At 43.3% G+C, this 10000-nt stretch overlaps 1 protein-coding gene across 1 annotated transcript in view; it reads right to left on the reverse strand.

The window, feature by feature from the left end:
- LOC124023190 (voltage-dependent T-type calcium channel subunit alpha-1I-like) overlaps positions 1-10000 on the reverse strand; it is a 39887-nt gene that overhangs the window by 14726 nt on the left and 15161 nt on the right. The gene's annotated exons all lie outside the window — the stretch shown is intronic.

Genomic DNA, 10000 nt, shown 5'->3' on the forward strand with positions numbered 1-10000 from the left:
GGGAACAGGATGTGTGATTGTTTTAGATAGGTTAGATAGCTGTGTTAGAAGAAGAGGGAACAGGATGTGTGATTGTTTTAGATAGGTTAGATAGCTGTGTTAGAAGAAGAGGGAAAATAATGTGTGATTGTTTTAGATAGGTTAGATAGCCGTGTTAGAAGAAGAGGGAACAGGATGTGTGATTGTTTTAGATAGGTTAGATAGCTGTGTTAGAAGAAGGGGGAACAGGATGTGTAATTGTTTTAGATAGGTTAGGTAGCTGTGTTAGAAGAAGAGGGAACAGGATGTGTGATTGTTTTAGATAGGTTAGATAGCTGTGTTAGAAGAAGAGGGAACAGGGATGTGTGATTGTTTTAGATAGGTTAGATAGCTGTGTTAGAAGAAGAGGGAACAGGATGTGTGATTGTTTTAGATAGGTTAGATAGCTGTGTTAGAAGAAGAGGGAACAGGATGTGTGATTGTTTTAGATAGGTTAGATAGCTGTGTTAGAAGAAGGGGGAACAGGATGTGTGATTGTTTTAGATAGGTTAGATAGCTGTGTTAGAAGAAGAGGGAACAGGATGTGTGATTGTTTTAGATAGGTTAGATAGCTGTGTTAGAAGAAGGGGGAACAGGATGTGTGATTGTTTTAGATAGGTTAGATAGCTGTGTTAGAAGAAGAGGGAACAGGATGTGTGATTGTTTTAGATAGGTTAGATAGCTGTGTTAGAAGAAGAGGGAACAGGGATGTGTGATTGTTTTAGATAGGTTAGATAGCTGTGTTAGAAGAAGAGGGAACAGGATGTGTGATTGTTTTAGATAGGTTAGATAGCTGTGTTAGAAGAAGAGGGAACAGGATGTGTGATTGTTTTAGATAGGTTAGATAGCTGTGTTAGAAGAAGAGGGAACAGGGATGTGTGATTGTTTTAGATAGGTTAGATAGCTGTGTTAGAAGAAGAGGGAACAGGATGTGTGATTGTTTTAGATAGGTTAGATAGCTGTGTTAGAAGAAGAGGGAACAGAGCACGTTTGAGAAGTTAGGACGACTTCGAGAATACTAAATAGAAAATGCTGTTTCCATCCTGGACAAATAAAAGATGAGAAAGATGACCTTAGAAAGCCTAAAGAGACATCACAGAGAGACGCTCTGTTGCCATCCTTTAGAGTGTTGGAAGAGAGAGAGAGAGAGAGAGGGAAGGTCCTCTGTGCCACATATGTTCCCCCCTCAGTCACCCTACTTCAATGAAGAGAGTTTCTCCATTCTACAGGGGGAGATTAGTCACTTTCAGGCCCAAGGCAACGTACTCTGTGGAGACCTGAATGCTGGAACAGCAGAAGAACAAAACACCTACCAGGAAGCAACAACATTTCCCTCCCCACAGACCCCCACAGAAACAACTATGACAAGGTGAAAAACAAAAAATGGAGTACAGCTTGTGAAGCTCTGTGGAACACTGGTCTGTAGTCAATGGTAGGCTGAGAGGGGACTCTTTAGGTAGGTACACCTACAGCTCTGTGGAACACTGGTCTGTAGTCAATGGTAGGCTGAGAGGGGACTCTTTAGGTAGGTACACCTACAGCTCTGTGGAACACTGGTCTGTAGTCAATGGTAGGCTGAGAGGGGACTCTTTAGGTAGGTACACCTACAGCTCTGTGGAACACTGGTCTGTAGTCAATGGTAGGCTGAGAGGGGACTCTTTAGGTAGGTACACCTACAGCTCTGTGGAACACTGGTCTGTAGTCAATGGTAGGCTGAGAGGGGACTCTTTAGGTAGGTACACCTACAGCTCTGTGGAACACTGGTCTGTAGTCAATGGTAGGCTGAGAGGGGACTCTTTAGGTAGGTACACCTACAGCTCTGTGGAACACTGGTCTGTAGTCAATGGTAGGCTGAGAGGGGACTCTTTAGGTAGGTACACATACAGCTCTGTGGAACACTGGTCTGTAGTCAATGGTAGGCTGAGAGGGGACTCTTTAGGTAGGTACACCTACAGCTCTGTGGAACACTGGTCTGTAGTCAATGGCAGGCTGAGAGGGGACTATTTAGGTAGGTACACCTACAGCTCTGTGGAACACTGGTCTGTAGTCAATGGCAGGCTGAGAGGGGACTCTTTAGGTAGGTACACCTACAGCTCTGTGGAACACTGGTCTGTAGTCAATGGCAGGCTGAGAGGGGACTCCTTAGGTAGGTACACCTACAGCTCTGTGGAACACTGGTCTGTAGTCAATGGTAGGCTGAGAGGGGACTCTTTAGGTAGGTACACCTACAGCTTATCCTTTGGCAGCAGCACTGTAGACTACTTCCTCACCGACCTAAACCCAGAGTCTCTCAGAGCCTTCACAGTCAGCCCACTAACACCTCTCTCAGAGCCTTCACAGTCAGCCCACTAACACCTCTCTCAGAGCCTTCACAGTCAGCCCACTAACACCTCTCTCAGAGCCTTCACAGTCAGCCCACTAACACCTCTCTCAGAGCCTTCACAGTCAGCCCACTAACACCTCTATCAGAGCCTTCACAGTCAGCCCACTAACACCTCTCTCAGAGCCTTCACAGTCAGGCCACTAACACCTCTCTCAGAGCCTTCACAGTCAGCCCACTAACACCTCTCTCAGAGCCTTCACAGTCAGCCAACTAACACCTCTCTCAGAGCCTTCACACTCAGCCCACTAACACCTCTCTCAGAGCCTTCACAGTCAGCCCACTAACACCTCTCTCAGAGCCTTCACAGTCAGCCCACTAACCTCTCTCTCAGAGCCTTCACAGTCAGCCCACTAACACCTCTCTCAGAGCCTTCACAGTCAGCCCACTAACACCTCTCTCAGAGACTTCACAGTCAGCCCACTAACACCTCTCTCAGAGCCTTCACAGTCAGCCCACTAACACCTCTCTCAGAGCCTTCACAGTCAGCCCACTAACACCTCTCTCAGAGCCTTCACAGTCAGCCCACTAACACCTCTCTCAGAGCCTTCACAGTCAGCCCACTAACACCTCTCTCAGAGCCTTCACAGTCAGCCCACTAACACCTCTCTCAGAGCCTTTAAATTTGGCTGTTTGGAACATAAACTTTATATTTGACAAATTAGCCTCCTTGGCTAATTTAAAGAAACATGAGAGAAATATGAGAAATTGAAAAATGGTTTGAAAATGATTGCAAAAATCTAAGAAAGTCATTGAGAAATATATCTAATCAAAAACATAAAGAACCAGACAACAAAAATACACACCTTCAATATGGAGAAACACTGAAGCAATACAAACACACCCTAAGAACAAAAAAGGAACAGCACATTAGAAATCAGCTGGATGGAATTGAGGAAGACATAGAATCAAACCACTTCTGGGAGAATTGGAATAAATGAAACAAACCTCATCATGAGGAATTGTCTCTCCAACATGGGGACATGTGGAGAAATCATTTTGTAAAGCTCTACAGCATCAAAGAGCCCAGAACAAAAAGATAGTCAAGAAAAATGACAAATCCTTGAATCAGCAGTCAAAGACTACCAGAATCCTGTGGATACCCCAGTTACAGAAGAATAATTATTGGACAAACTATGCACTCTCCAACCTAAAAAGGCCTGTGGTGCTGATGGTATTTTAAATTAAATGATCAAATATACAGACCACAAATTCAAATTAGCTATACTCAAACTCTTCAACATTATCCTCGCTGCAGGTCTTCCCCCGATATTTGGAACCAGGGATTGATCCCACCAATCTATAAAAATCGAGAGAAATTTGACCCAAATAATTACAGAGGAATTTGCATTAACAGCAACTCGGGGGAAATCCTCTGCAGTATCATAAATAGCAGACTACATCACTTCCTTGATGAACACAACGTCCTGAGCAGAAGTCAGATTGGATTTCAGAACAATTATCATACAACAGTCCACATTTTCACCCTACACACTCTAATTGACAAACAAGTAAACAAAAACAAAGGCTAAATCTACTCGTGGTTTGTAGATTTCAAGAAAGCATTTCATTCAATTTGGCACGAAGGTCTTTTTTATAAACTAATAGAAAGTGGTTTTGGAGGGAAAACATATGATTTTATTAAATCAATGTTCACTAAAAACAAATGTGCAGTTAAAATTGGCAACAAGCAAACATACTTCTTCTCTCAGGGACGGGGAGTGAAACAGGGCTGCCCCATAAGTTCCACACTATTTAACATCTACGTTAATGAATTGTCAAAAACATTATAAGAATCGGCAGCACCTGGTATCACCCTACACAACACTGAAATCAAGTGTCTGCTGTACGCAGATGACCTGGTGCTGCTGTCTCCCACTAAAGAGGGGTTACAGCAGCACCTAGCAGCACTCGTCTTCACAGGTTCTGTCAGACCTGGGCTCAGACCGTTAACCTAAAAAACAACAAATATAATGATATTCCAAAAAAGGTCAGGAAATCAGGATGACAAATATAATTTCTATTTGGACACAGTGCTATTAGAACACACCAAAAACTACACAAATCTAGGAATAAATATCAGCAACACAGGTAGCTTTCACATTGGCTGTGAATGTGCTGAGAGACAAAGCAAGAAGAATATTTTATGCCATTAAAAGTTACATTAAAATCGAAATTGCAATTAAAATCGAAATTCCAATCTGGCTCCAAATTTTCCAAACAGTTATAGAACCAATTGCTCCACATGGCAGTGAAGTATGGGGTCCACTCTCTAATAATGAATTCACCAAATGGGACAAAAATCCAATTGAGATACTGCATGCAGAGTTTTGCAAGACTGTATTGCAAGGTGCAAAGAAAAACTATAAATAAAGCATGTAGAGCAGAATTGGGCCAATACCACCTTCTCATTCGACTAGAAAAAAGAGCCATCAAATTTTACAACCATCTAAACACAAGTGACCCCAGAACATTCCATCACACAGCTCTACAATGTCAAGAGATGAAACCAGAGAAGAGTCCCCTCAGCCAGCTGGTTCTGAGGCTCAGTTCACCAACCCAAACCAACCCCATAGAGCCTCAGGACAGCACTCAGAAAATCTGGCCCAACCAAATCATTACAAAACAAAAATAAAAATATATCACCTATTGGAAAGACACCACAAAACAATCGAAGTAAACGTCCGTGCTATTTGGCTCTAAATAGACAGTACATGGTGGCAGACTATCTGACCATTGTGACTGATAGGAAACTGAGGAAAACATTGACTAGGTACAGACTCAGTGAGCACAGTCTGGCTATAGAGACCGGTCGTCACAGACAAACCTGGCTGCCCAGAGAGGACAGGCTGTGCTCACTCTGCTCCAGGGGAGAGGTAGAGACAGAGCTGCATTTCCAACTACACTGTGACAAATACTCAGACCAAAGAGAATATTTCTTTCCCCAAATTATAATTCAATACAAAGAATTTGAAACTATAAAAGATGAAGAAAAAATCTAATATTTATTGGGTGAAAAGCCAAAATGCGCAGTTTTGGCAGCCAAATATGTGTCCTCCTGCCACAACCTGAGGAACAGCCAGTGAAAAGTGCAAAGTAATGTTGATAATATTTCCCATCTTGTTTTGTTCTGTCTTTCATACCAGGTCATGTGTCTTCTCAGTCATGTTGACACTGGTCCACTACCAGGTCATGTGTCTTCTCAGTCATGTTGACACTGGTCCACTACCAGGTCATGTGTCTTCTCAGTCATGTTGACACTGGTCCACTACCAGGTCATGTGTCTTCTCAGTCATGTTGACACTGGTCTACTACCAGGTCATGTGTCTTCTCAGTCATGTTGACACTGGTCCACTACCAGGTCATGTGTCTTCTCAGTCATGTTGACACTGGTCTACTACCAGGTCATGTGTCTTCTCAGTCATGTTGATACTGGTCCACTACCAGGTCATGTGTCTTCTCAGTCATGTTGATACTGGTCCACTACCAGGTCATGTGTCTTCTCAGTCATGTTGACACTGGTCTACTACCAGGTCATGTGTCTTCTCAGTCATGTTGACACTGGTCCACTACCAGGTCATGTGTCTTCTCAGTCATGTTGACACTGGTCCACTACCAGGTCATGTGTCTTCTCAGTCATGTTGACACTGGTCCACTACCAGGTCATGTGTCTTCTCAGTCATGTTGACACTGGTCCACTACCAGGTCATGTGTCTTCTCAGTCATGTTGACACTGGTCCACTACCAGGTCATGTGTCTTCTCAGTCATGTTGACACTGGTCTACTACCATTGATTTAATGTATTGTTGTTCTGATTAATATTGTTGTTGTAGTTGTTGTTAATGGTAATCCCATGTCCACTACTACTATTATTATTGCTGTTGGTCCCACCATGTATTTATATATAAATATATATATAGTTTATATATATATAAATATATATATATTTTTCTAGATGTATACTTTGACAATGTGAGTAATAATGAACTTGCCATGTCAATAAAGTCAATTGAATTGAATTGAGAAGGAGAAAGGACAGAGTGAGAGCGAAGGAAAAGCTCAGAGAGAGAACACAGAGAGAGAGAACATAGAGAGAGGGGTGGAGAGAAGAGACAGAGGGATAGAGTGAAGAGAGAGAGAGAGGAGAACAGAGAGAACAGAGAGAACATAGAGAGAGAGCGAGAACAGAGAGAACATAGAGAGAGAGCGAGAACAGAGAGAACAGAGAAAGGACATAGATAGAGAGAGTAGCGAGAAAAGAGAATCAGAGGCAGAGAAAGAGAGAGAGAGAGAGAGAACATAGAGAGAGGGGTGGAGAGAAGAGAAAGAGAGAGAGAGAGAGAGAGAGAGAGAGAGAGAGGTGGAGAGAAGAGAAAGAGAGAGAGAGAGAGAGAGAGAGAGAGAGAGAGAGAGAGAGAGAGAGAGAGAGAGAGAGAGAGAGAGAGAGAGAGAGAGAGAGAGAGAGAGAGAGAGAGAGAGAGAACATAGAGAGAGAGCGAGAACAGAGAGAACAGAGAAAGGACATAGATAGAGAGAGTAGCGAGAAAAGAGAATCAGAGGCAGAGAAAGAGAGAGAGAGAGAGAACAGGGGTGGAGAGAAGATAGAGAGAGGGGTGGAGAGAGAGAGAGAGAGAGAGAGAGAGAGAGAGAGAGAGAGAGAGAGAGAGAGAGAGAGAGAGAGAGAGAGAGAGAGAGAGAGAGAGGAGGATCAGATAGGACTAGGAGGTTATCAGGGTTTGAATCAGTATTGATCTAAGGACGAACGCCATAGGATTTTCTCCTCTCTGTTTCTCCTTTCATGATTGGTTTAGCTCTCTGTGCCGATCCTTGTTCAAGCACTCACACTCGCATCGCTCTCATACTCTGCTTTCTCTCTCTGCTTCTTCTCTCTCTCTTTCTCCGTCCCTCTCTGTTCTCTCTACGGTTGCAATTGATCTAAACCAGAGCTTTCTGGGGCCGTGGATTCAAATAGTTCGTTTCCATGCCAATTGTGTATGCTCAGGACTGAAAGGAAAGTAGGGGACCCTACAACGATCAGAGAGAGAGAGGGGATGACAGATGATGAAATATCTATAGAAGCTTGGGTGACAACAGGAGTGGAGAGTATGTGTGGAAGTGGAGGCTGTGTGTAATGTAAACACATAGGAGTGGAGAGTATGTGTGGAAGTGGAGGCTGTGTGTAATGTAAACACATAGGACTGGAGAGTATGTGTGGAAGTGGAGGCTGTGTGTATTGTAATCTCAGTTACATGGGTATTTCACAGCTCTGTAAGCCTTGGATACGACGGTGTGTGTATGTTGGTGGGTGTGTACTGTATAGGCCTACTGTGTGTGTGTGTTGGTGGGTGTGTACTGTATAGGCCTACTGTGTGTGTGTGTTGGTGGGTGTGTACTGTATAGGCCTACTGTGTGTGTGTGTGTTGGTGGGTGTGTACTGTATAGGCCTACTGTGTGTGTGTGTTGGTGGGTGTGTACTGTATAGGCCTACTGTGTGTGTGTTGGTGGGTGTGTACTGTATAGGCCTACTGTGTGTGTGTGTTTCTGATTTTCACAGCCATATGAATGTTCTTATCCACTTGTTGTGCTTCCACTTCACACTGTAGCAATCGTCAGTGATTTTATAGTACAGATACTTGACAGTATGTTGATGATTGCTCCTTTCAGTGATTGTACCCCCCCCCCCCAATCTGGCTGTCTATCTACTCTGATTTATTCCCTTCCCTCTCTCTTTCCCTCTCTTTCTCCCTCTCTCTTTGCCCCCCCCCCCCTTCACTCTCTACCTTTTCCTGCAGTCTGTCTCATCTGATTTCCCTCCTCTCTCCATTAGAGTGTAGGGGTGGAGACAAAGCCTTAATGGAAGGGTACTTGTCTGTCTCAGTGTGAAAACGAGAGCGTCTCATCTCCTCGGCATAATAACCTATTGAGACGGAGACGTGTTGCGCAACAGATTAGTGTGAAGACAAGAGCGTCTGCTGGTAATAACTCTGAGACTGAGACATGTTGTAAAGAGGCTGCAGGAAATGTACAGGTGTGTCATTCACCTCCCTGAAAGCGTCATTCCAACTACTTGTACTCGATATGTATTAAACAGCTTTCTTTGTGTGAAAGAGAGAGCACCGTGTTGCATGATAAGCTATGAAAAGACTGGCGTGTTGGGAAACAGTGTAAAAGGTATTGGATGCCTATAGGACAAAAGCATCTGCTGAGCATACAGGCTGTACTTATGTTGTTTATAGGAGATGTGTGCAACGCCTCCATTTATGTGGAAACTGTTGACAGTGAAAAACCCAGCAGAGTTGCAGTTCTTGACTCAAACCCAGTGCGCCTGGCACCTACTACCATACCCCGTTCAAAGACACTTCCATTGTTTTGTCTTGCCCATTCACCCTCTGAATGGCACACAGACACAATCCATGTCTCAAATGTCTCAAGGCTTAAACAATCCTTCTTGAACCTGTCTCCTCCCCTTCACCTTTAACCCGACTCCTCCCCTTCACCTTTAACCCGACTCCTCCCCTTCATCTACACTGATTGAAGTGGATTTAACAAGTGACATCATTAAGGGATCATAGCTTTCACCTGGATTCACCTGGTCAGTCTACGTCATGGAAAGAGCAGGTGCTCATAATGTTTTGTCCACTCTGTGTATACAGTAGGCACAATGTTGCATGCTAGAAAGTAATCCTGAAATTCTACTTTACTGTACTGAAGACTGTTGTGCGAAGTGAATGAAGGGTTAGAAAATGCTGTATTACCATATTATAAAAGGGGTTGTTTGGATTCCGGATGCTGATTGGTTGGTAGCAGCGAGTTATAGCACCACAATCCCTCATTCTCCAGGTGATGCCTGTTAACAGTTCCATTAAATGTATACATGTGCATTTACTGTCCCACAGCCCAGCCAGTCAATTTGTAAACTTAATCTCCCCGGGGAAAAAGTGTCAAGACAATATGTCCCCATGCTACGAGCCAAGCATTTGGTTTGGTACAGTACAACTATGTCCTATCAGACTTGTGCAACATGTTGCAGTTATTTTTCTCCACTGTGCCACATGACATGACGAGCCTGACAGCTTCTCGGATCCAGGCCAATTCATGTATCAGCATCACTATAATGGATGTATTCAAAGAATCGGCAATAGAAACAAAGGTTAAAAAAACTAAAATTCCATAGTTTGCTGTCATTTCAGCTGCTCGATGTGATTGTGTGGTAGCTTGCCTTTGGTGGGCTTGTTAGCTAGCAAAGGAGAAGTAACATTAGCCTAGCTATCCTACATAACTATATTATTGACATGGAGAAGTAACGTTAGCCTAGCTATCCTACATAACTATATTATTGACATGGAGAAGTAACATTAGCCTAGCTATCCTACATAACTATATTATTGACATGGAGAAGTAACATTAGCCTAGCTATCCTACATAACTATATTATTGACTAGGAGAAGTAACGTTAGCCTAGCTATCCTACTTAACTATATTATTGACATGGAGAAGTAACGTTAGCTTAGCTATCCTACATAACTATATGATATTGAGTTGACCATCAGCTGGTTGTTGCTTAATTATACGTGGTTTATTAAATAAATATGTATTGAGGTT

The sequence above is a fragment of the Oncorhynchus gorbuscha genome, unplaced genomic scaffold (genome assembly GCF_021184085.1).
Source record: "Oncorhynchus gorbuscha isolate QuinsamMale2020 ecotype Even-year unplaced genomic scaffold, OgorEven_v1.0 Un_scaffold_1535, whole genome shotgun sequence".
NCBI classification, from domain to species: Eukaryota; Metazoa; Chordata; class Actinopteri; order Salmoniformes; family Salmonidae; genus Oncorhynchus; species Oncorhynchus gorbuscha.